The sequence below is a fragment of the Corvus kubaryi genome, unplaced genomic scaffold (assembly GCF_017639235.1).
Source record: "Corvus kubaryi isolate FWS band 111438036 unplaced genomic scaffold, C.kubaryi_AGA036_p1.0 64957, whole genome shotgun sequence".
In the NCBI taxonomy this organism is placed as follows: domain Eukaryota; kingdom Metazoa; phylum Chordata; class Aves; order Passeriformes; family Corvidae; genus Corvus; species Corvus kubaryi.
This window is the reverse complement of record NW_024581640.1, coordinates 73,057-100,606: the sequence shown is the minus strand read 5'-3', so window position 1 is coordinate 100,606 and position 27,550 is coordinate 73,057. Positions and strand designations below refer to the sequence as shown.

At 36.0% G+C, this 27,550-nt stretch overlaps 1 protein-coding gene across 5 annotated transcripts in view; it reads right to left on the bottom strand.

Moving 5' to 3' along the window:
* LOC121672780 (cadherin-19-like) overlaps positions 1–27,550 on the bottom strand; it is a 114,247-nt gene that overhangs the window by 60,006 nt on the left and 26,691 nt on the right. Inside the window, exon 2 of one of the 5 annotated variants that reach the window (XM_042045620.1) lies at positions 21,318–21,438. The exons of 3 other annotated variants lie outside the window; for them this stretch is intronic. The gene's annotated coding sequence lies outside the window, so the exon portion shown is untranslated. Of the gene's footprint in view, positions 1–6,321; positions 6,484–21,317; positions 21,439–27,550 lie in introns of those variants that run through there. One more of the 5 variants, XM_042045619.1, reaches the window with a different exon arrangement.

Sequence of the window (27,550 nt, the reverse complement as noted above, 5' to 3'; positions counted from 1 at the left end):
TATATCAGCCTGTAGGATCACCTTATTTCCCTGGTTTAGGTATAGTGAACATTCTCCAACATAGCCAGACAAAAAAAAAAGAAAGCCTACAGGCAACAATTATGAATTCTTAGAAATCTAAAGTTGCTGCCAGTGAAAGGCCACTGAAATTGTTCCAAACAGAGTTTATCTTCAGATATCCTACTGAAATACTGTACTTTTTACTCTCTCTGACATTTATGATTAGTAATACTCAGGAATACACTCTATCATTTTTATGATGCAACAGTTTTGCTGTGCTGTCTAGTTTTCATTTGAAACAAAATGGGCTGAATCAGATTGTAGCAGCTCAGACTTAAGCAGTATGTCTCCACTTGGAAATCAGCTATTATTCTGAAGAGGCTATCTATCAGAAGAAAAAAAAAAAAAAGAAAAGAAAAGAAAAGAGAAGAATAAACAGGCAAACTACACAACAAAAACCCAGCAGAGGAAAAAGCAAAAATCCATAATTTATGGCAACTTAACAGTTATTCACATCTGTGAATTATTTACTTTTGCAGTTTGTATAATAAAGATGGCAAATGTGATATAAATTTATATTTCAGAGTTTCTTTGAATGTTTCATGCATGCAACAATACCATGCTTGTAGACACTACATTTGGGAGTAAGTTCTTGCTTTAAATTTTCTTCTCCTTTGAGAAAATCATTTTATTTTGGGGAAATAAGCAATATTATCTATTGAAACTAACTTATTTTTTTAAAATATGTAATTATTTGGGGGGGTTAGGTTAATAATTCTTAGGTTTGCTCTGTAAGGGCTTGCTGTAATAGAAATCTTTTTTTTTTGTTGGTGCTGGGTTGCTAAGAGACCTCAGTGACATGTCTGGGTCCTTCAGATGGTAGTGGTGGAACTAACTAGCTCTGCCCATCAAACGGGGATGCTTCATGATCCAGTCTTGGGTTGTCACCTGAGGGTGGCTCAGGCTCCCACTGTAAGCAGTTTACGGTACTGCTGAGCAGGAGCCGGCAGCAGAGGAGGAAAGCTCTGAAAATCCCAATCACAGCCACAGTCGTGGGCTGGTGCAGAGTGCTGAGTATTTGAATGGGGAATCCCAGTCAGATATCCACCTGTGAACCAGTAGTGGATGGGGCTGGGGTTGCTCAGAGAGGTGCATGGGGGAGGGACCACACAGTATGTGAGGAGAGAAACTCTTTGTGTGTGGAAGGACTCTTAAGAGGGAGTCAGAGAGACCCATCCAATGCTGTGCACCATGTGGTGGAGACTGCTCTATCGACCTGCCTGAACTTCTTCCTGGAGGGTACCATCACTGCCACTGCCACAGGCTGCAGTAACTTAGGTAACTTAGCCATTCACGTAACTTAGCCCATTTATTCTCCACGCTGTCAAATTGACTTTAAGCTGTGACAGTCTTTGAGTCTAGGCTCTGTTTTCCTGTAATCTTTAAGTGGAAAAAAAATTTTCATAATATGCTCGCTTAACAAAATAGCTGAGATAAAGAATTGAGTAGAAGAAAATTATACGTGAGGCACCAGAAAATGAGTCTAATTTTGTAACATTTGCACACTCCTGAAAGAGTGCATATGAAAAGCTGAGCAATCATCACAGTTTATCTCTATATGACCTTTACAAATGCTATTTATACATTTTCTGGGTCAGTCTTTTATGAAAATATCCATGTATGCCAGCTATCTAATGACCTGGCATTTGAAACCAATTCAATTTATATGTTAAATTTGATGTTAGGGGAAAACCAATACACTTACCACATTTTCGTTCTGTAAATCTAGTTGTCGTCTTAATTTGTCTGGAAACATCTTTTTATTTTCCAGGGGTATCTCATGGGATATAAAGTAGCATAAATCATTCTAGCTCATCTACCACTGGGAATTACTGTTAAGGGTAAATTTTGGCCTAGTCAATATATATCACAGTGGTACATAAAAACAGCACCAGCAATGCCCTTAATTTTCTCCAACAACTATCTGCCTCATACAGAGAAAGACAGAGTAAGAAATCAGCTCTACGAAGTTGAACTGGGCAGTAATTGAAAGGAGCACTGTTTTCTAATTTGAGAGCAAAGATGGAAGGTTTATAGTTTGCTTAATGTTGGCACACGCCCTCCTTTCTGTTCTATCCCTGAAGTTTTCTGCAGGCTCCGTTGGATGCTGAAGAGCCTGGGAAGGATATCATGAGTGTGAAAAATTGTCATGGCTCATGGACCCTTGGACAATGATCTCTTTTTGTGTTTTTCACCTAAAGTAGGAAATAGAAGGAATTCACTCCAGTTAGAGAAAAAAAAATCTCATTTCATATTGCTTCAAATGTCATGGATAAGTCAAAAGGGAAAGCAAATTTAGGACTGCTCCTAACTTTTGTTTGTTTCCATCTTCTCAAGAATACATGACAATGTATCAAGGCACTAGGGAGCTTCTCAACCAGTTTGCATGTAGGTGTTGATGCCAACATGTAACACAGAGCATGGGTTTGTGTAACAGCATGTGTGCTGTATGTCCATTTTCAGTAAATGTCTAAAAAAGATGCAGAAAATATTTAGAGTATTTTGGATTATATAAATTCTTACAAGCTGCTGTGTTATGATTTTGTTTATGAAGTTTGTTGGCAGATTTCTTGAAATCTTCAGAGTGCTTCAAATCATCCAGAAATCACAGATTAATGATTTAACAAGGAGTCACATCTGTTTTGGTTTTGTATCTTGTGTTTAGTATTACCCAGAAAGTGGGCATGATTCCTAGGAAGTGAGCTCTGTACACTTGTGACAGCATCCAGTGAACCACAATCTCTTTGCAAAGCAAGATCAGATACAGATCTTTGTTCCATCTCCTAATAAATTCTGCTTGGGATATATAGATACCATTTAACAATTTAAATTTTTAAAGAGATGTTAAATAACAGCTTTCTTTGCAAAGATTTTTAATCCTCTTTTTTTTCTCTAAGCAGTTTTGACAGATTGCATTATCCCACCTCAGCTTGTGAATCACAGGAGCTTGATATTTCCCACATACTCTAGATATCCTATTCACCATTCTGAAAAGGTTCTCTACAGGGAAAGGAGTGTGTAACCACAGTGTCTTTACGATTTGACAAGCATTGTCTCTTTAAATCCCTTTTAATTTTTGTAAGCTTTCTAGTTAATGAAAACGCATCATTTTGACTACACCATCTGAATGCTAACAGTGAAAAACCTCAAACCTTCTTTATGCTGCATGACAAGGAGGGCAGAGCATTTGAAATATTTGAAATAATTTCTATTATTGCTTAATATACTTGGAAACCCAGTCTTAAACAGAAAATTTATAAGCAAAATAAAAGTTCAAGAACTTCAATTTTCTCTTTTATTTAGCACTGTCTAAAAGATCTGTAAAATACTGAGAAATTTTGCAGCCATATTTTATACTGATTAGGTTTTAATCACGTTAAAGACTTAACAATAGTATTCAGTCACACTTAATTCTGTTATTCTTTTATTACTTATATTTTATCATTTACTCTACTCAGATGTGTTTTGACTTCCAGTGTGTCGAAATTATGTGTAAAAAGTAAAATGTTAAATGACATCTTACACTTCCTCTAATGTTTAGTTAACAATTTTGCAACTGCTGTCACTCCCTAGTTATAAAAATATATATATGCAGTGTCAATGCAAAAAAGAGTTTGCCCTCCACAAATTTAAAATTGCATCAGAACATACGTGTTAGAATTCTCCCTCAAGATAATCTTAGCAATCCTCAGGTATTGTATTTTTAGTTCCAGTACTGTATTTGCAAATACAAAATCTTTTACTGAGGCTTTACTTTCTTTTTTTTCTGCTTTTATCCTAATTAAATATCCCTTTTTCCTTAATTATGTTGTCTCAAAAGGAGTTTGCTTTAATAGTTAGGTCAGTGGCCTGAGAATGAAAGATTCTAATTTAATACCACCTTCCATCGGCAAGGTCTTCGCTATGTTTGTGTCCCTAATAGAAAGCCTGGGAGAAATGTTCTTTTGCAAACATCGTTAACAGTTACATCTTGTTAGCAGCAGCAACTGCAATTTCTTTTGTGCTGCAGGCAATGCACATGCAGAGAAGAGACCTTGATGTCTGTACCCAAAGCAGAATTATGTTCCCTGGTCTGTCCCATGTGGTCTTCATCCACACCAACTTCCTCTCTAATGGATGTGTACTTTGTCTGCTTAGCAGGATCTGGAATGAATCCAGGATAACCAGGATAGCTGAGGCTACCATAGACATTCTCTGGCCCTTTGATTCATCCATTTTCAGAAACAAATATTTTGTTGGATAAAAAAATCAAAGGACAGATAAGAAAGACGTGTTACACCTCACTCCCTTTAGCATCGAAGGGATTGGAACATAGTTGAAATAGGAAAAGGTTTAGGAACTGTGGTGGAACTTATCTCTACTGCCTGTGATAGAAATCAAAACTTTCTATGACTTACAAAGTGAAAGGAAGACAATGGTTTTCACCTGAAAAGGATCTAATACTTTAATTCAGTATTATCTATTGTATTGTTAGATCTGTTGGCACAATTACTTTATAAGTTAAACTGATTTAAGAAATAGCCAAATCTTTCTGATTAAACTAAACAAGAAGATCCCAAGTATATTTTTAGAGAACATGGTGCAAAGAATACACAATGGAAATTTCACCCAAAAGAATTATAAAGTATCAAAGCAAATAAACCAAAGAGTAATGATGAAAAGCAACAATAGCTTAAACCATAAACATCATTAAAATATGCCTGTATAGCATATCATATATTGTTTTCATATATCGCTTTAAAATTCTGCTGATATTGTCTGAAAATTACTTCATATCAGTAATTAGAAAAGCTTCTGACACATGAAAGAAGTATATTGACTTCATTTTTAAGATATTATACATCTTTCGGTTTTGAATGTAAAGTGTGCATTATAATTTCATAAATTACCTTTTACTTTTACCTAGGTAAAAGTAGTTACATTTTGCTTTTAAAAATGTGTGGCTTTCCATAGTAGATTTGTGACTTTGTTCTTTAATTTTAAGCTACTTCTCTTAGAGTATTTTGCGAGCAAGGCCCTCTTTCATCCTCTCTCCACTACCTAAAAATAATTCCAAGAATGGATTTTCGTTGTCTAGCTCTTTCACTGATGCATTTTTTATTCTGTAAAAATGCAGAAAGTCTGAACTCCTGTCACAGCCCTATATTCATTTTATGTAAGTGCTTGGTTCAACACTTCCAACAGAAAAATGCTGAACATTGAAATGTATTGTTATAACTCCTAAAACTGAGTCCACAGATCAATTTTTGCACCTTAGTGCAAATTTATCCAGGTATAAAATAAAAGTAGTTTATCTGGAGTGCTTTTGCAACCACAACTGATTCTAAATAACAATCTATTAAAAAATAATGTTATAAGCCAAAAGCTGGGTAATTCCCACCAGTTTCATAGCAAAATATTTTGTAGAAATGAGCAAAATGACAGACACTCAGTATTTTAATAACAAATCAGCAGCTATTAAATGTCTCTGGGCTATATTCTACTGGTTGTTTCTTGGCTACAGTCTATTTGAAGAGTCTGAGCTATAAAAATAAATTGTAGTTACCTCCAGTAGAAGCATTACAAAAGAAACATGCAATGCAAATATTTTGCCAGTGTATGTACCACACAGTTCTTTGAAAATCTCATTTATTAACAAATTGCTGTTTAACACTCGAGATCTGACAAAAGTAGAGGCACACATTTTCTGTGGTATGACAGACTTTGCAGTTGCTAGGTGGGGGATTATAAAGAGAAATGGGAACAGAAATGTCAGTGAAATTAAGGAAAAAAATATATTATTTCTGTTACATCAGAGTGAAGAGTATCAAGAAGGGAGTATTTCCCACTGTTCCTTTAAAGCAAGAGACTTTTCACGCTTCTCGATGTCACCCTCAGAAATTGTAAGCACACTTTCGTGACAATCACTCACCTAAGTGCAGTTGAAGTAATCACAAGCACTCTGTCAGAGCTGGGGGTTTTGCAAAAATGGATTGATAATCAGCATGAAAATTTTAGTGTGCAAGTTGAACACAAAACAAGCATAGTGAGTATTTCCTCTGTTAAATCCAACTTAGAAGTTTGGAATTTCACAGATATAGAAGTTAGACAGTGGACTCTGAAGAAACAACAAAGGCAGATTTCTCTTTCTAGAGGTTTTGAGTGGCTTCTGGGTTTGTCTTTGCCTTTTGTGGCTTTTGCACTGGAGGCACCCAGGTAAGTGTTTTAAGTTTGATTTTAGAATACAAAAAATAAAAATAAATATAGAGAGAAATATCTTACCTGTGTAACTTCAGGGCCTTCTAGGTATAAAGGAATGGATATTACAAAAGTTGCGTGAAACATGGGATGCAGAGAAGTAAGCAGTTCTGTTTTACTTCACAGATCCTCAGAAAGCTCTAGGAGTTACAGCTTCCTGCCAGTATAAGTCACTTGTGCTTTTACTTTTGAAAACTCACAGTATGACACTGCTTACTGCATGCTATTTTGGGTGCCCTGAGTAAAACTATGAACACAGGCACTTTTGTGCAAAACATCATAAGGCCTCTCTGATGTTCATTCAGAGTTCAGAATTAAAATGCAGAAGGCTCTAGCAAGCAAAATACAAGCTGATTTTCTTCTTCCTAGTGGAAAAATAAAGTACTCCCTGGCAAGTAACCAGGGTGGTGGGAAGGTAATTCATTTTGTGTGAGAGCATTTTGCAAGTGAAAGGGATGTGCCCTCTGTTTAGAGTTTAGTCAGGGAAAAAAGTGGCCAGTTTAGAGTAGTCACAAAAGTTAGTCAAAAAAGAGAGTTTCTATAGTCTGGGTTTTGCCCTCTGGTCATTTTTTTCCCCACCAAATAATTTAGTTTAAAAAATAATAAAATCTTCACTCTGAGAAAAAAAACACATGCCCAAGATATTGGTTTATTTTCCTGTGTATTTTTAAAGGCACTAAATAAATGCATTTTCTTTTCTTATAATTCCTTGTGAAAATTGAATTTTATCTACTAAAATATAGGGGTTTTATAGTCAAGTGAAAAATGTAATAAAAATAATACAATTTAAAATACCCCACAAAAATCCCATAAAAATATTGTGGAATAATTATGCAACAGGTTATAATTTTTCATAGAAATCAGATTTCTCTTAAGTGAATTTAGGAAATTTTGAGCAATAATTCAAATATTCATTATGCTTTTATAAAAAAATGAGGCTATTTGGTGAAGAAACAAGAACTGTGTGTTGCAGTAACACTTCAGTAATTATTATGGGAGACATATTTATGGTGGTATAATTTAGAGCCTAGTACCACATCAATTATAGCTCCAGGCCAAGAAGATATCTGAGAAGTCCTAAATGGAAAAAACCAAACATTACATTTTGTCAGACATAATATGTCCTGTTAACTATAGAACAAAAACTAAAAAAACCCTCCAAGCAACCTATCTCAAGAAAAGTTCTCTCTCCCTTTTTCTTCTTCCTCATCCAGTCTCAGAAAATTTAACAACTGTTTCTATGTGGAAATGTAAAACTTCTTGTCTGTACTTCTGTCACATATATTGTACCTTTTTTTTTTTTTTAAATAAATTACGGCCAGCTATGCAGATCTTAGTAAGATATCCAGGAATTTCATGGGCAGAGCACAAGAAATGGCAAATGAGGAAAGGTTACTCTTTAGCATGGATAATGCTGTAAACCAGCCCGATTGGACCATGGTCTGCAAAGGGAACAGTTCTGGTTGATGAAGATGTGAAGTCTGGTGCCTTGGCTAATACTGAATCACTGTTTACTGTATTTACATCTAGATGTCAAGGTCAAATTAACTGCTCCCAAATAAACACAAACCCCCCTAATATCACAGGCTTTAAAACTTGAGTTGAATGGGCTTGAAGTAACACAGGAAAACTGTCCACCCGTCATGTCCATCTTGACAGAGTCAGAAAGACTTGTTCTCTGTAAGAAAGTACAGTGTAAATTATCTGTGCAGCTGGATTTTTGTAAGATTATTCAGAATTACTTGTGAGTCTTTTGAGGATGATCTCATGAAAACTTCTTGAGGATTATCTCATCCTAATGACTTCAGTTTAGTCGTTTAGTAACATAGTTTCTGTATCAGGCTGGAAATTAATACAATTTATCAAGTAATATACACTTTTAGCTTTAAGTCGATAGATCAGTTAAGATTTTTTTTCTCAAATAAAAGCTTTATTACACAGCTTAAGGTTCTTTGACAATACTGTGTTCTTAATACACATTATTTAATTATTTATGAAATTATATATGTGAAAAACAAGCTGACATTTATTTCTGCTGCTCTTACCTCAAGCATTTTTTGCCTGTTCTAGACAAAACTTAATTTGTCTAAATCTTGACATTAGATTTGAGCAAGGGAATTAACATGAACTAAGATCACATTTTCATATCTTCTACACATTTTATCATGCTTGGGTTTTTGTTTGCTTTTTTGTTTGATTGTTTTAAGAAACAGGAATGTTTGGTGAGAGCTGCTAGTCAGTAAGAATGGTGACATCTTACTGTTGATTCATGGTCTGACATCGGCTGTGTAAAGGGTGAGGTATAGCTGGTGCAAACCAGAAAAATGTGAAGGGGAGAAGGATGCTCTCCTAAGATCTGTGGAAACTGAAGAAGTGTAATTGGAATTCAGAGATATGTTACAACTTACCACCCAGAAGAACAGCTTTTTTATGAACTATGCTTCTCACTGACTTTCTACCAATAAAGAAGAGGTGACATTTCATTCACCAAGGCAGAATTAACTAGACATAGATGTAAGAAAAGGGCAAAACCATTGCTGACAGTTGGAAAACACAATATTCTCATTTACTGAGAATGCTGGATCCTGTCACAGGACGTAATCTAAGTAAGATGTGCCATGTGAAGCAAACATAAATGAACACTAGAAAGCAAAAAAAAAATCGAAGTTTCTTGGAAATGCTTGTTGAAGAACTGATTAGTAAAACTGACCATAACAATGGCCAGGTTTTTGACAAGGTGAAGATAGCATGGAAGGAAAGCTATAGCTATAGCTAAGCTATAGCTATAAGGAAAAAACCCCAAAACTAGTTGTATAGTCTGCCCCTTAAAAAAGAAGTCAAATAATTCACACAATTATGAGAAAAAGTTTCTCAACTCGGAAGAGAACACATTCCTAATACAGTGTTCTCATGAGATAAACAATCTCTGCTTCTCTTTGTGTAGGCACCTGTTAATGGCCAGCAGACTTTACAATATTAACATTGAAAGGAAATAATTTGGACTGCCACCTATGGAGGAAAGCTTTTACCCTGTTAGCTCTTTCCTGATCTCACAGACCATGATATTTCCCACTGAGGGGGCCCTCAGTGATATGGGAGAGTTCAGCAGAATAACTCTACTCATCCCCTGAGCAAAACCTTCCAGGAGGTTTGGAAGAGTTGAGTGAACTTTTTTTTTTCACCAAAATAAATAAATAAATGTGTTGTTATATAGGCAATGGGAAATAAAAAATCCAGTTAAACTGTTTAGAGTATTTTCTGTCTCTGTTGTAATTAAAAATAGGAATTCTATCCATCTATAATCTTGAGCTTGAATTAGGTGTTTGCTTAGAGGTAAGTGCATGATAATAAATTTGGAATTAAAATGTCTATATAATTTAAAACTTGGTTACTGATCAGCCAACTATAACAGGATATTTATTAATTTCTTTTAAAGGTAAATTTCTGTTCAAATATAGTGATATGGATATATCTGTACATGCTATCATGCTATGTACATGACTTAAAGAAAGACAGTCCTAAGAATTCAGTTGGGTAGTTATCTTTATTTCCCTTTTTTTAAGGAAAATACATTCCATTTTCCAGCAACTGAATAAAAAATAAAGATGGGAAAACCCAAGAGAATTATTTGGTTTTTAAAAAATTAAAGAAAATTGTAAAAAAATTTTAAAGGGGTCATTTTTCATTCTAGAAGATGCAATCTTTGACATTTGCCTTGTTGGACTGATCTCATAAGATTTCACTCTCTTGGGTTCACTCAGTGATCTGATATCAGAGCAAGTTGAATTTACTCAGTTAAGGACAGGAAGTGTTGGGGAGGAGAGGAACAGAACCCATGATTTCAAGGGGGGTGATTCTCCCATATTATGTCTGCCCAAATCATGGCTCTTGTGTTTGGAATTTGCACTTGGAATTTTCATCAAGCTAAGCAGAATTACTCCAGGCTGGGTAAATAGCCAGCACAACACTGCTGGAAGGTGAAAGTGCTGTGAAAATAAAAGGAGTCTCATTGCTCACAACAGCAGTGAAGCCATTCATAATATCTGTATCTCTGGAGACTCAATACTGAATCTGTGGGAGTTATTCTATTTGTTTTGTTTCCTTTTGTTTTGTTTTGTTATTGTTGGGATCTTTGGCATTTCTAGACAGACTTATTAACGGGGATTCTGATATGCAGTTTTTCCTAAAGCTAGTCTTACTTATAACCACTTAAGGGAGGTATAACTTCAAGAGGAGCCAAGTGGAAATGAGACAAAAGAGAAGTGAGGCCTAGAGGGCTTCATAGGCTGAAATGCAGTAACATTCTTTTTCATTCCCGAGCAGTATCTTGTCACTATACAAAAAAAAATATATACAATGCTGAATGAAAGAATGGCTTTTTTTTAAATGCATCTTTTTTTTCCCTTCCTTTCATCTTTAATAATTTTGCAACTAGAATTCTATTTCCACTAAAATATCTTATAAGTCTGTCATAGGTTAGCAAGCATAGTCCTGGAAGGGATGTCCTTGCTAAGGGGTGCTTACAGTTTCCTCTGGGAACTGATAGAACCTATCAACTGGCCAGTTTGAATATGGACAATTCTCTAAGCCACTTAAAGTTGTGATCACCTCTGTGATCCACATTTAAGAATAGGCAAACTCCCCCTCCAAGCTCTCTCTCGTTTCCGGTGCTGGCACAGGTGGCTGCAGGCCCCGTGTGGGGGCCAGCGGGCCCGGCCAGGCCCTGCTTGGGCCAGGCTGGGCCGGGCCACGGCCATCCTGAAGCCGATGGACCTGTTCCAGCCGTGGAACCCCCCCCACTGCCTTGCCGTGGGCAGCCGGAGCAGCTCGGCTCTCCCCCCTCTCCACTGCGATAAGAAAAATTCAACATTCCAGCTGCAAAGCTGCAAGGCTGAGGTGAGATTAACCCTTTTAGTGCTGTGAAGAGCTGAAAACCTGAGGGAAGAGAGAGAGGAGATGCTTAAAGATGAAATTCTGTTGTGAAGCTATGATATATCAGACTATCCCGTTGTAATTTCATAAAGATATGGGGGGTGGAGTGTTCAACTCGTAAGCAAAAGCACCTGCGCTGAGATAGGCAGATGCTGACGCAGCTGTAATTTCATGAGAAGTTTGGACAGGGAGAGATGGACCAGATGAGGACTTTTGCTCCAAATGGGAAAGGAGAAAACCTCAGTTCCTAGAGATGCTCCCAGAGATAGTCCTAAAGATGAAGATGATGAAGACCCTTTGCTCCCAGGGAAGGAGAAGGGCCTCTGTTTTTGTTTCTGAACGGCTCAACCTTAAAATTGTACCCCAAAAAACTTCAAGAGTGGACCCTCAAAAGCAGTTGTGGGAAAAGCTGCAAGTCGGGGGAAGGGACTCACATCGTGAGCAGAGACTCCTCTTCCTAAATGGACTGAACGATATTTGGAAGTGGGCGGCTGTCTCGTTGTGATAATGTTTTCATAGCATGAGCAAGAAGAGACTTCTCTTTCTAAATGGACTGAACAAGGTTATTATGGAAGTGGTAAACAGACTGAATATCTTAGGGGTTGTCTTTTTACATTGTCAGTGGGAGAAGGGAGGAAGGTGGGGGGAGGAGGAGAGTTCTGAAGGTGGTATAATTTTTTTTCCCCTCTTTTAGGTCTGTTAATAAACTTCTTTATATCTTTCAAGTTTGGTGCCTGCTTTGCTTTTCTCCTAATTCTTATCTCACAGAAGATAAACAGTAATGAGTATTTTGGACCAAACCACTACACAGTCACAGCTTCCAGAAGAGAAGATAGAAGCTAAGCATGAATCACTGCAAATATAAAAATACATGGATTAATCTACAATACTAATGAGAGTCTTTTTCATTGAATTATCTAGAATCAGTTTAAAAATAATTTTGTGTCTTTTTTTATATTATTTAATGATAATAATGTGTGGGTTTTTTGCTTTCTATGTAATGACTTTTTTTCCAGGGGGGAAAAAAGTTTAATGAATTGCAACAAAATATAATTACTTAAGTGTGTATTTAGTGGCTTGTGTGAAAAGTCTGTGAAAATGGTGCATGACCATTCATTAAAATAATCTGAATATCTCACAGTAATCAGACCTTTCCAAAGATGTTTCCTTTCTCTTTTACTTTTCTTTCCCCTTTTCTTTTCTCAGTGAATACTGTTGTGATAGAATACACCGTGTTTGGCAAATAATATGCAGACACCCGATTGTCTTTTCCTCCTCTGTTTCTATTCCCATCACAAGACAGAATCAAATAAGAATGAATTCAGAACAGGAAAATCTTTGAGATGATCCCCTGAAGGAATGGAGTTCTCTTATTGTCTTACTATTTAACAGTGTTTAGATATAAATTGAATGAAATAGGGGATGTCATCTCATCTCTATCTTTAGCCTGAGGTCTCATGCTGATGATCAGATCCTAAGAGCCTGAATTGGGCTGGTGTCTGTAAGTAACTAGTTCATATTCTCCCACCTGTCTCCTGCAGAGAGGACAGTGCCTGTCATGAGATACAGATCATATGTAGTGCAAATCAGAATTCAGTTGTGAATAATAGAATATGTTGAAGAATAACAAGACATATTTTTTCCATTTCTTTACATAAACCTCATACACTCTTTCACATACGTGATCAGTCACCTACAAATGTTAGAGCTTTTCTACTTCTATGTAAGTAGCAGTATAAGTCTTAGCACACCCATTTACATGTAGAAAACTTTAAGCATGAACACAGAAGAAATATTAGAAATATCAAATGTATGTTTATGGAGAAAATATGTAACTATAACTGTGTCTGATCAGCCCAGTATCCTGCTGCACTGTAATGTCCCAGTTTAAAAGTAAGTGCAGAAATTAGTACAAGAACTGGAATAGGGGCTACAAGTCTGGGACATTTATAAAACAGACACTTATGTACAAATTTCAGTGGCAGGAAAGTAACCGTTGGATTAGTTCAGCAAAACTAAATTCAATATTCCAATTTCAGAAATGTCAATGTGTTTTGTTTTGCTTTGATTAATCCTCATGACATTTCAATTCCCAAAAAGGAATGAAATCAAACAAAGAACAAGAATCAAACAAACAAAGAACAAAGAAAAAATCTGAAGAATTATGTAATGTCAACACTTCATCCCATGTCCCACCAGCAAAGCTTAAATGATAGCTTGGAAGACAATTGTGTGAAGTTAAAATCCTTTGAGATCAGCTTCTGGGTAAGGATCCAACTCTCATCACTTTTGCCACGAGGGAAAAGAAAACAGAATATCAAATATTTTTTTATTTTTGTAAATGGGTGCTAAAAAGATTGCACAGGACAATGTTCCCTCAATCTATGCTCAATGTACCACCCTAAACCTCTACCTTGTTTTGATTTCTAGGTAGGGAATAGAGGACAGTGATGCCATGATGATTTTTTGCCTTTTCTTTTATATACCCCTTTTATATATATTTTTATAGATTTTTGTATTCTTAGTGTTTTTTAGCCTACATTCTTAGACTTGTTTGTCAAGCTAGGAGACTAAACATCTTAGAAGTCTCGTAGTTAGGGATCAGTGTGCCCCAGACCCCAAGGTCCTCTCCAGAACACATTTTGTAAACTAAGACAGAACCATCCAGGGGAAGGTTCCTCAGGGAGGGGGCTCACTCGAGCCTCTCACTGGAGAATCTTTGATAGATATGCTAATTAGTAAAACCTATATTGTTATACCAGATCTTTTGGGGGGGGGGGCATTGTGGTGTGCATTTCAGTGCATTCCACCTGGACGTGTGCACCTAAGGATCCTTAAAATAAATACCAAGGTAAAATCCCTTTTCCCCTTCTAACCGTGTTTGATTCTTGATTTTAAGACCAGGAAAAGGCATCAAAGGAGTAGGGCAATTAGTTTGAGTTCTCTGATTTCTTAGAATCAAAAAACTGGGCTTTTGTATTACACCCTGAGAAAAAGTTTTTCAGCCAGCAAAAATGAATGAGAAGAACTTTGCTTTGTTCAACACCAAGACCACCTCCCATTTTGTCTGGCTTTGTTTTCTGGGTTTTTTTTTAAGAATTCCCCTCCTTTTATTTGCTTAGAGTTGCATTCTGGGCACAACAATTTAATCTAAACTATGATTATAATGACAATTATACTAACTTGTTTCCTTCCACATTTACCTAGAGGAAGCTGTGACGGGGTCTGCACCATCTGCCCTGTGTGGTGGGCCAGTGCCTCCACCCAGTTGGAGCTGTTGAAGGGTGAGTCTCCAGTGCAGACCTCAGACTGCAGTAAGTGCCAAGATCTTTCTCTTGGGGTAGGGATTGGCAGCAAGCAAGGGTAATGGCTTTAAGGAGGGTGGATTAAGATGAAATATCAGGATGAAATTCTTTATGTGAAGGTGTTGAGACACTGGAAAAAAGTTGCCCAGAGAAGCTGTGGATGCCCCATCCCTGGAAGTATTTAAGACCAGGTTGGATGGGGGCCTGGTTTAGTGAAGGTGTCCCTGCCCATGTTGGGGAAGTTGGAAGTGGATGACCTTAAAGGTCCTTTCCAACCCGAAACTTTCTGGGATTCTTTTCTATGATTCTATGATCTTAAAATATCAAAGACACGAAAGATAGCACTGAGTTACTGCTGTTTGCAAAATGCTTCTATTTGATCTATGAGCAAGACAGGCAAATGTAAATATATCTCGCTTCATTGGCCACTGTGTAGAGTCCACCAATTATACCAGCTGACACCCTGACGTGAATCCTACATGAGTAACAGCATGGAAATGCATTGACCTCGAAGAGTCAGAGTCAAGCAACAAACAAGACCTTGTGCGACAAAATCTGAGGAGAAAAATCAGCCTGCTTAATGAGGTATTTCATGGTAAACTGAAAATATTCACAAAACCTCTTCTTTTTAAAAACATCATCTCTTTATATGTTTTACTCTTTGGTATCAAAGATATAAGATGTTAATATGGAATTTTTTCTATGAATTTCTGTTGTATATCTTTACCCACTGGAGAGGGAGGAATGGATATATGTGTGCAGATGATAGTGGTGTATCATAAGGACAATTAAAATATAGTAAAAATATAAAATAGAGATTTTAAGCTGTTCGATTTTTTGGAAGGGGGGTTTGTTTTTGCAAAACAGCAGAGAATAAGCAGGAAAGTTGTGCAATGATGCTAAAGCAATCTTGTGAATGACAATTTCACAGTATTTAGGAAAATTTCTGCTACTGGAGGACACAAAAGAATAAAAAGAAAAAAAAATGGGGGGTGGTGCAGGGGGGGCAGCCAGATCTCCTCTCTACAGTTGTGCAGAAGTCTAGCCAAAATTAAATATGTGTAGATGAAGTAAGTAGGCTGTGGAGAGAGGGTAGGAAGAGATTGACTATTCTAAATTGAAACATCCAGTTCATCTTTCCAAGAATAAACCAGATGGAGAAATTGTGACTGGATTGGTTTGGACACTAGCCAGATGGAGGACCAGTTATTCTGGCAGACAGGAGAAAAGGGGAGAGCAACCTATGAGAAGCACAGCAAGGTCCCAGACAGATGAAGATGTGAGTAGCCCAGGAGCAAGGTCAGCCCTGCCTTGGGTTCTGGCAAGCTCACCCACAGCAAGATGGAGAGCAGCTTGTGCAGTGATCAGGCTGCTGCCTTCAGGAGCCAACACACCTCCTGTGTCAATGGCAAGGCTGTGGGGTTTCACACAGGGAAGGATGTTGATAGGAGAAGCACCGTTTATTGTCACTGGATGATTCTACTCTTTAGAGAAGGTTTAGAGAATCAGGAAGCTAAAGCTCTCAAGGATGAAATGAGGCGTTTGGATTCTGCTGTTTCGTGTAAAACACTGAAGATCTACTTTTTATTTTTCACCTTGCTTTTTGAAGTGGAAATTCAAATTTCCCAGTGTTTTCAAGATCAAAACTAACATTTATTTTAGGCCCAGTCTCAAATTTGACCATTTTGGCAAAATTTCTCTCTGTATCATGTTTTTTATATGTGAGAATTTTCTAAATTGTAAAGGTTACTTTTTCCCTTCTCCTTAACAAAATTCCATGCCTGTATCCAAATGCAGATTTGAAATCTCAAAGTTTGCACCATAAAACTGTGGAAAAATGCATGTGACTGAGTGAATAATCTCGAAACTAAGATACATGGATGATATATATGTAGCTTCTTTCACAGGCACCGATATATTAAAGGTACCAAAAAGCAGGGTTTATCTACTTGGTTGCACTTGCGATCTTCTGTGATCATATGTAACCTCATAAAATTGATCTACTTTGCAGTAAAATGACACTCACTGGAGTAGTGATTAGTATAGCTCTTTATCTTATCTCTCATCTTAATTTCAGTGATGAGTGCTATATATGCTAGAAAGCTAAACATGTCCTGGTATTCAGGGTCCTATATGCTGTGGAGGATTCTCTAGTGATGGCAGCTACCTGGTCAGAGTATGGAAGATCACCGAAACTGGTATGAAAAAGAATGACAGAGCTAAATTTAGTAGAGAGTGTAGCCATAGCTATCTAGTTCTGCACTACATTATATGGACTTGACAATTTTTTTCCTTCAGCCATTGGTATCTCCATTTTACTACCTCTATAGAATTGTAGTTTCCCAATGAAGTAAACTCTTAAATCCAAACAGTGCTTCAAGTCTTTGCTACCATCAATCTGGACTGTATGAAGAAAGTAGCAGTTTCGAGATTTACAGCTTGTTAGTTTAAACTGTGTTACAGAAAACAAAATCAAATGGCATATGCCATTGCAAATTCTGTATTAAAAAGCATGTGCAAGGCCTGACCTGCAGAGAATAATTTCTGCATAGTCTCTCACATGGCTCTGTAATAACAAAACAAAAAAAAACAAACAAACAAACAAAAAAAAATCTTCTATGCCTATGTCTAATAAGACAATTTGTTTATTAGATTTATTAGATTTCCATTGCCAATGACTTCGTGCCTGACTTTAGAATGCTCAGTCAGTGATGCTACAAATGCCTTATGAATGGACTACATCTTAGGAGCACCTTTTCCAAGAAAGCATGCTCAGCCTTCAAGCTCTGCAGAATAAAGTCATTGCTTGTTATGGACTACAGGCTTTGCAGGCTTTGTGTTGAGGAAACATCACATGCACTAGGACTTACCAGGCTTTGCCTGGATTCATGTCTGAAAATCTTTTTTTTAGCTTATTTAACAGTAAAAGATGTTATCTAATGATCAGTTCAATAATGATCTGTTTTCTCTTTGTTTAGCTTTGTACAATTGTATAACTCTGTATACACATGCATTTGCACGTATAGCTATATGCACTTTGGTATCTGCTTGATATCCATATTCAGCAGCTGTGTTTGGTGCAGAATGAACTCTCTATGACCCTTGAGTGAAATGCTGCATAGCGGAGGGGAGGCACAGGATAAGAGTGGAGGCCTTAAAATTATGGGCATGGGATGGTACGAGAGATGACATGCCAGTGTTTATGAAAAGAATGTAACCTGGTAACCTGGGTAAACATGTAAAACATGCCATATGTAGTGCATTTGGATCTGACATGGCCCTGCAGAATAATGAAGAAAGATCAAGGTACTACAAATGAAAAAAAAAGGCCCCAGGCAGTGACAGAGAAGATGTTATCCATAACAAGAGTTAGCTACTTCCAGTGAAGAGCTACAGATGCTGATGCTTCAATGTAAAATTTCCTTCAATCCTCACTGACCTCAGCACACAGCAGGGCACTAGAAAGGATAAACACTTCACCAGAAAAATAAAGAGAGCATACTGGGAAATTCGAGCATAGCAATTTTAATTGTCCATATTTTGAACAGCGACTTATTAATATGGTAGTTGTGATAATATTAGTTATTATTTCATTTGATTCTTGAGACTATAATTTGAATAAAAATGTATTGATTTTGAAGATAATGTGTTTGTTGCCCTTTGTTTATAACATGATTCGAGACCTATTAATTCAAAAGGAATTTAAGCAACCCATTCTACAAATCAGATGCACAAAACTGGTAGCACAAGTATTCATTTACCACAGTGTTTTGGAATTTGAGATTCTTTGTTCATCAGACAAGTTAATATTTGCCCTGTAGCATGAAGTTTTTGGGATATTCAAGCAAAAAAAGGAAAGGCTTATGAATAATTATTTATATGTCTTTGTTCAGCATTCTGAACATAGTAAAAAATTATTTAGTTCACACACAGAAAAACACAATACAGATCATAAATGAAAAAGACAGTGTTGCCTTCTCATTTCAGTTAAGAGATTCAAGAGGAGGTTTTAAGATAATGTTTATAACTTCAGTTTTGCAATCTTTTCCTAGGTCAAAGCATATATTCTGCATGTTCAATTATTGGAATGAAAAAAGTAATTTTCAATAATTTAATAACTTTAATTTTATTATTATAAGCAATAAACTACGTTGTCAAAAAAATGGTATGCAAACAACATATCATGTCAATTGGCTGATGTGACAGTTTGTCCTGGATCATAAAACTTTCTGGAACCTACATTTCTAGGAACATGAGCATTCAAATATTTCTTCTTCAACACAATAAATAAATTCAGCTTGTAGCCTAGTAATGCTATTTCCAGAGGAAATTAGTTGATCACACATCACAGGTTAATTTTTCTCAATTAATTTATCTGATTAACCAGATACAATGGGTTTATAAAGTATTATTTGCCATTAGGATTATTTCCAAAAGACCATCTTCAACAAAAGTAGAAACAAAGTCTACAGAATAATACCCTAAGATTCATCAAACAAGGTAATAAGTTTTTCTCATCTTCCTTTTTTAATGTCACATCATATAATATTTATGAATTATAGCTTAGTACTTTTTATATATAAACTTTTACAGTTATTCTTAAAATAAAAAAATATAGAAAGGAAATGTAGAGCTGTTCAAAATGTAATTTGTATCTAATAAAATTAACACAGGAATATTACAAGGAATAATATTCACTCGCTAGAGGTCAATGATAAGATATTTCATTTTTAGTTGTATTTGACTTTCTGCCCTTTTTGCTTCAAATGCAAATATATTGTCACAAACTAATTCACTCTTTCATATTACATCTTTACCATTTGATTTATTTCATAAAACCTTCAAACTACTAGGACTGTAATTCTGTAAAAAAATAAGGGACATGACCAAGAAATAAATTTATTCTGATGTGTTACCCCAGTAGGTTAATAATGTTATTAGTTTTTCATACTATGCACAGTAATGTCTAGGAGACTTTAACAAATAGTATTTTCCTTGTGTTAGGTACTGTACATACAGAGAATAAAGTTACTTCATCCAAAAATATACATATATCCTAAATATTTCAATTAAAAATCAGAGGTTCTGATGCTGTTTTTAAAGGTTAAGTCTAATATTCTTAAATTAAAAACAATAATTCATCATCTGTATTAGATCTGTTTGTTTTAAGCATAACCAGGAAAATATCAGAGAATGGATTTTTCTTTCAACAGTAAAAGAAAAGCTTGAAAATATGTGTATGTCCATACCAGAGCACTTCCATTGCAAAGAAATTATCAGCTTTGAATTGACCAGTGTCAGTGGGTCTGAAAAGCTGGAGATTTTCTAACAGCTTATATTTGCATTAGAATTTGAATATTCTGTTCAGTGACCCTAGCAGATCAGAAAGACATAGAAAATGTTCTGAGACCTCAGCTTCTGTGTATTGCCATTCAGGAAGTATAGCTAAGAGTACAAATGAAAACTACATATTCATAGATATTTTTAAAAGTAAAAACTTGTGTACCTTTGCTTGTTTTGTACTCAGTTCTTGATTAATTCAAAATACTTTCTTATCTTAAAAGGAAAAAAAAGTATTCCTGGTGTTTTATACATATAAAATGCATTTTGGCTGTGTTTAACTATACTGGGCACTTAGGCCAATTTTGTAGAGATATTTTGCACCAACCTATTACACCAATATTTACAAGCTGCGTTCTTCATATTCACTTAATGCAATATCCACCCTTCTTCATCTAAGCTGTAATAAACATAACAGGGATAACTACTTACAAAAATCTTTAAAAATATTTTTGCAGACCATGCTTTCTTCTGAGAATATTTATGACCATGAATATCACGGGTACTTAAAATATGTTCAGCAGAAAGATGGAATAAATGCATTACCAGCACAAAAGTAATTATAGAAACATTGGAAGAGCCAATGAAACATAGATTTAGAAGAAACATAAAGATTTTAGTTATAGGCTAGATTTTAGTTATAGGCTAGCTGTGTTGGAACGGGTGGAATAGGAAAGAATTTGGGACCAGTGAGAGTTAATTAAAATAGTTAGGAGAGCTGGACCTGAAATGGGTTTTTAGATGTTAGTAACCAATTACCAAATAGCTGATGATCTGTCATTTGCATGTTTGCTTAGCTGTGCTTAGAATAAAGAGTAGAAATATTGATAAGTTTGTGTAGGGAACAAGGACAATTACAATTTCCTCCCTTTGTGGGAACTTGTCCAAAAGTCATGCAAGAAGAAACTTAGAGGTCACTAAAGTAATTAGGATTGTTAAAGTTCAGAAAGGCAAAAAGGTCAAAGTGAGGAAGATGAGTTACTTCATCTTCCTTAGAACCACTGACCCAATTCAAGACCACCGACTCAATTCAGAACACACACTACGCATGCTTAATGACATGTAAGCTCACTTCCATACGAAGCGGAGAATAGGAGGTGCTAACACTATGAATATGCATTTGTATTTTGGATAGTCATAATATTTGGAAATAAAAAGCTTTGTGTTTGCTTGTATCAGGGCCTGCGTCTTAGGGAGCTATCCCACGCAGAGCCTGGTGCCAAATAAAACATGCACTTTCTGACTCTAAACTGTTAGAGTTTTTGTCCGTCTCAGTTGGATATCGATATTAGATCGATATTCATATTTTGGTAAGTCACCACATTGGATGAGACTAAGGTCTAGCTAGATTAGGAGCCAGTTTTCAACAGTTTGTAGTGGTAACTGATCCAGAAAGTCATCAAAATGAGGTAGCAAGGCATTATGGGGTAACATGATCCTTACTTCTTCTTCTGAACTATCCTTATCAATAGCCTGATCAAATCCTTATGTGGTTTCAGGTTTCTCCAACATTATCTTGAAGACAGAGAAAGGTAAAAAATATCTCCAACAGAGCAGAGTAGATCTGGAAGAGAGAACAGACTTTTGAAAGGGTAATAATACTTCAGAATGACCCAAATAACTCAAGCCTTTCCACAGAATGAGTAAATTGAAAACGTGTCATGATTCCCTCCACTACAGTGGGAAAAGGACTCTGCACAAGGCACAAGGACTGGCTAGGGTGCATTTCTTGAAGAAATGAAGAGCAAGTTAGGATCTAAGCAAATAACCCCAATAAAGTTCTAATACGTCAACACTGATAATTAAAAATTTACTATCTGACACGTAACACTGAAGATTTAGGTTCAGAATTTTCCTATTTCTTGTTTTTGGAGAAGGTGCAGTAGCAGTCCAGGGGCTGAAGTGATTTCCCATGAAAGTATCATACAGGCATTTGGCCCAAAACACAAAGTCTTCCAAAGTATAGCATAAATAAATAAATAAATAAATAAATACTCAGATCTGTGTAGAGAGTAGTTACTAGAAAAAAACAACACTGCTGGGTATTACATATCAGTACACATATCTCCAAATTGTAGTACACTCAATTCTTTCTCAGGAGAAAATGGGGAAATTGATAAAATGGTTGTGATTGTTTTTTGGGTTTTTTTACCAGGTTTGAAAGAAAGTAGCCAATGGAACAATATAACAAGGAGTGCTATTCACGTCACCAAATATACCTAAGGTGAGAGAAATAGCAATCTGTTATAAGCTAAAAATCAGCTATATAATAAACAAAATCAGCTACATAGTAAAATACATTGAAATGAAATATGACTTGACATTAAATAGGAAAGCTGAAGCTGGTAATTATTTTTAAATATGGAATCAAATTAAGAACCAGTTGGTATTTGCAAAGAACAGATGTTAAAGATGATTATTATAACCACTGGCAATATTGTATCTTATAATATGCAATATACTAGCACAAAATAGCGTAGAAGGAAAAGTAAACCTCTGTTGAAAACACTCACAGTTTTATGGGCAAAAAAATGTCTTAATTAGTATTAATTGAGATCCTAAAAATATCGTACATGCATTAAGTCATCTAAAAGAGTCATACTTTGCTTATAAAAAGATAAAGTAGAAAAAAAGTTCACCAAACTCCCTGAATAAAGAAAGAAGCATAAAGAACACTGACACTTTATACAGTGATAATGGGAAAAGAGCTTCTCACATCTGCAATGGAGCAGCTGACAAACACCAGTACTGTGAACATCCATATCAGCATCTCTATTACATGCACATTTGAGCAGTGCAAAGGTACTACTCCCAACAGGAGATGTCACTGCCTGCTTCCAACCATGGAAAAGAACAATGTTTCTTGTACCCTGTTGTAAATACAGTGTTTTGGAGTCCATGGGGCATTCAGCAGGGACCTTAAAGGAAAGATATAAAAATTTAAACCAGTAAACTATCTAGCTCACAGCTAATTACTTGCTAGAAATCAAATATGCATACGAAACCTCAAGAAGAGTTTCCAGAAAAAACCCAAACAGTCCTGTTTAAACATAGAATGTGTCCTAGGCTCAGTAATAGCGGGGTAGACTCTAGGGTAGAGAGGGTTTGTTTTTGTTTTGTTTTGGTCTTTTTTTTGCTGGAGTAAAAGGACTGTCAAAAGATGGAAGACTAGATGAGCTTTAAGAATGATGTTCTGATAATGGCCCACCTGGATCCCCACTTCTGTTTTTCCTCTTTTATCTCCCTAACATGGGTTTACAAAGAAGAGATTATCAGGAGAAAGTTTGCACCTTCTTTTTGTTAAGGATAGCTGCAATAATTTCAGTACACAGATTAGGAACTCAGATAAATGAAAAGCCAGGAATTTTCAGGCACTAAAAATATCTTCTAGAGCTTGAACTTGACTTCGTAGTCCCAAGTTGTGTTTTAATGTTGCTGCTTATTATACTTATATTTTATTTGCTCCTTTCCTACCATCTAATAAGGAAACTGAAACTGCAAGGATAAAAAAGACAGAGAGGGAAAGACATACATAATGTAATTCATACAAAAGTGCTCTAAGTGGCTCATTTAGATATAGTTTTGACATATGGGCTAAATTAAGACTTTAAATAGTGCAATACATCTTTTAATGCAAAAGAAATAGTATAAATGGGACTCAATTAATGAGCGGAAAATGTAAAAGACATTCTGGAAAAGCTATAAATTGCTTACTAAAATAAACCAGCAAAATTAATAGATAATGACTCTTGCAGCTCACTGTCATGTCCTCTTAACCACAACATCCATCAGGAAAAGAAAAAAAACATGCTTAGACCCAGTTATTTTACTTATTGAAGCTGCATGAGTGAACACTCTGATGAGGATAATTGAAACTCTCTTAAATTACCAACACAGAGATATATTAGGACTACAGATACAAAAAAAGGTTAATCCTTCCAAGCCCCGTGTGTTCACACATGGCTCCCTGCGTCTTAAGTAAAAAAGAGGCATCTATCAGCAAGGCATGAATCCTCAGGGTGAGGGGATGGCTTCTGGTCTCTGCTCCAAGCAGGGCCTGCCTGCCTCCCAGGCTGCTGCTCCTGCAAGAGGAGATGGCCTGCAGATGGATGGCAGAGCAGCGGCACAGCAGGCAGCCCTGTGGGAGCAGGGAAAGGCAGAGAAAGGTGGGCAAGGGGCAGGTCCCTGCCTCATCCACTGGCACTGCTGTGTCACTTTCCCTCCCAGGGAGGAGGGGAACAAGGCAGCAGGACACAGCACTGTGTGTTTCACCACAAAATGATTAAGAAAACAGAAGTTTTTATTTCCTTTCCTGTAACAGTTCATGTTACCGTTATTGCCATCTTCTGAGAAAAACTATTCATTTCAGGCTTCAACAGTTTTATTTCATGCTCACAGAGGAAAAACTGATGAGGTGTTGTGATTATTTATATTACTGCTGGGGATGGTGACGTTAACACTGACATTCAAAACCGATGTATAGTTCTGCTTTACAAAAAGTACATGTGATAGTTACCATGTCATCTTTGATTACTGAGCTGCCATTTACCTCCTCAAAGAACAGCAATTATTTTCTTTTTTTTATTAGACAAATATGAATAATGCAAAATATTAAGATGAGTTCTTCTCTTTGATCTACTTGTATGAAGAGTTTTTCTTGTTACAGTATTTTTAATTACTTCTAAGAAAACCTAGCCACGCATGTTCTACCACTCTTAGCAGTGCCATAGACGCCAATGAAGTTTTGAGTATTTTTACTTAATTTATCTGGTGTCTGCCATAACTACAGTTCTAAGGAGTTGGGTTTTTCTTCTTTTCTTTCTTCATACTTATTGTACATATGGTGATTTCCAATTTTTAATTTATATGTCATTTCCTATAATGCTCTTTCTGAGGTTGCTAGAATGCTCTCACTTATTGTCTAGTTTGTCTGTGTCTTCAAATAATTATAATTTTCTCCATTAATTCTTTTTCCAGTTCTCTTTTGCACACTGCTGGAACTGGTCATCTTTTTGATATTTCAAAGAGGGGCAGCAGAAAACAGAAATTATATCAATAGAAGTAAACCAAACACAATATGCTGGGGCATATCCAGAGTACTATTTATTTATTTACTTATCATAGCCAGTTTAGTTTCATCATTTTGCTTTGGTTACACTTTAATAATTTCACATATAAAGCAAACATGCATTTTTCTGTTTGGTTTGGGAGTTTCATCAAACTAACTAACATCAATATTAATTTTGGTCATTTACACAAATCTAGGGACAAGCAATGCAATGATTTAGATATAAGTTGGCAGAGTGGCAAAACATGATTGAGACCAAATATTGGAATCAGACTCCTGAATGGAGAGAAAATGCAAGTTTTTTTACGGAAATTTAAAAATGAAAATGAGGGTGATATTTCAAGCAAATTGGTAGAGAATTGGATACATTACATCTGAGTCATTACATCTGAATGTTTTTGAACCACCCAGGCAACAAGATTATGCTATCGATAAGGCTATAGATCCACAGAACTGAGGAACATCTCACCATGCAGAATATTTTGAAAAGCCTACACAGTTATTGTGGTGTTTAATAAAGAAGAGCCTAATCATGAAAGGGCAGTCTATTACAATATATGAATTTTTTGAAATACTGAAATCTGCTAAGAATTTAGGAAAAAAGGAGAAGCAATATATGAAGGAATAGGATAAAATATGCACAGTGGTATTCATAGGCAGGACAAAAAAAAAGAATGCTATTCTTTATGGGACAGCATGAGGATAGATATCGGGGGAATAAATCTAGCAGTGAGAATAGGTAAGTTATTTCTTGCCTATAAAGTGATAGGCATTGAGTTAGGAGTGATTTATACAGGAGTTTACCATGTGATGTAACAAAAAAAGTTTGAGGGTGATGAAGGTCTAGATGCAGGAAGGAAGGTATGTAATAACATTTGGCTTTTAGGCCAAACTATTGAAACATCTGTCAGCAATGTTTTAAGTTCAGATGATTCTGCCTTTTGGTAAAGGAATGACCTAATGGTGCCTTAAGGTCCATCCCAGTTTTATTTTCTATGTCACCAGGGGCCTGGGATATGAGGTTATCTTAACATCATGTCTTTAAATGTTAAAAGGCTGCTGTAACAATTTGTTCCAAAAGTCAGTTTTCAACAATGTAATAATCGTCCTTAGCCAATCTTTCTACCTATTATCCAAAAGTTAGAGATTGATTTATACTGCATGGTTGAACATATTTTCAGTCTTCAGTAGTTTTTAAACCCATTGAATGAAATGTGGAAGGAAGGATCTTTTCTTTCAAAATTTATTTCTCTATACTTCTCTGAAATCTTTTAAATCTTATGTCATTGGCCTCAGAATGTGTCTTCTTTTTCCATGATGTTGTGCTTTTATAAGCTCTCATCAACATCAGATAGCCTGGCACCAGATCTGGTATAAAGACAGGGATTTTGATTTGCACTAGTGACTACAGCAGCTGGACCTCATATGAAACTCTGTTCCCATTCCTACTTGATTATAAAGTCTGTTTATAATCTTATAAAGATTATAAACATAACACTTTCAATTCTTTCTAGATCATGAAGACTGTCTAGGAAGGGCTAGCCTCAAATTTTATGTTTACATCCAATCTTTGTTTCTGAAAATCAGTGAAATAGAACAATCAATAATTTTTCTTCCTTTAGAGAATTTAATTCAGTTCTGGACTAAGATTAATATAAAAACATTCCTGAGGCTTCAGATGCTGGCCGTCAGATACAAATCACAGTTTTAGGAAACAGTCATTGCATGTGCCATTCACTCCTAAACAGAATTAAGTAACTATGTCAAGTCAAACAAACAAAAGAAAAAGCTGGGAAATTTGCTTCACATATTTACAAAAATACATCTATTTTTACACCACTAAATATTTGAGTGGAGTAGTGATGTCAGAGTATGAGGCCGATTATTAATATGCAAGTAAATTTATCCATTTTAAGCAAAAGACCTTGTGCTAGTCCCAAATACATTTTTGCTCAAAGATAAATAGCCTAATGGCACTTATGGAATATCCTAAAGTGCTTTACATCAACAAAAGTTACTATCATAGGTATTTGAGTGAATTTTACTTCACATTGAATTATTATTTATGTCATCCCTGCAGATACATGACTCCTCTGCAATGTATTTTCATTAAGATTTAATGGGTTATTCCTAATGAGTTGGCTTCTTTCTTTCTTTGCAGCTTTTTCCCTGTAGTAAAACTTGTTACTAGAAAAAACCCCTGTATTTTTAAAATAGTACACCGCAGTGATATGTTTTTTAGTGAAGAGTGTGTTTCTGAACTGTTAGAAGAACAATACTTAGGAGATAATATCTTGTAAAGGTTGGAGTGCTCTCTATTTTTCATGTGGTAGTATAATAAGAAACAAATGACAGGCTGGGAGGAAGAACCTTGAAGTGATAGCTACCTGAATAGAAATGAAAAATGGAGGGAAAGAAGTTGAAGGACCTTGCTCTGTCATATGTGTTTCATACACCTAACTCAATGATCAGTTCTAGCAGGACACAGGCACTTGCCTTAGTGACCTCAACTTGCTAGTGCAGGTGGGAGTCAGTTACTACTGCAAAGAACAAAAAAAAAGAGGTGGACTGATGATAAATAGCAGGCAATGGATGAAGAAAAAAGAAA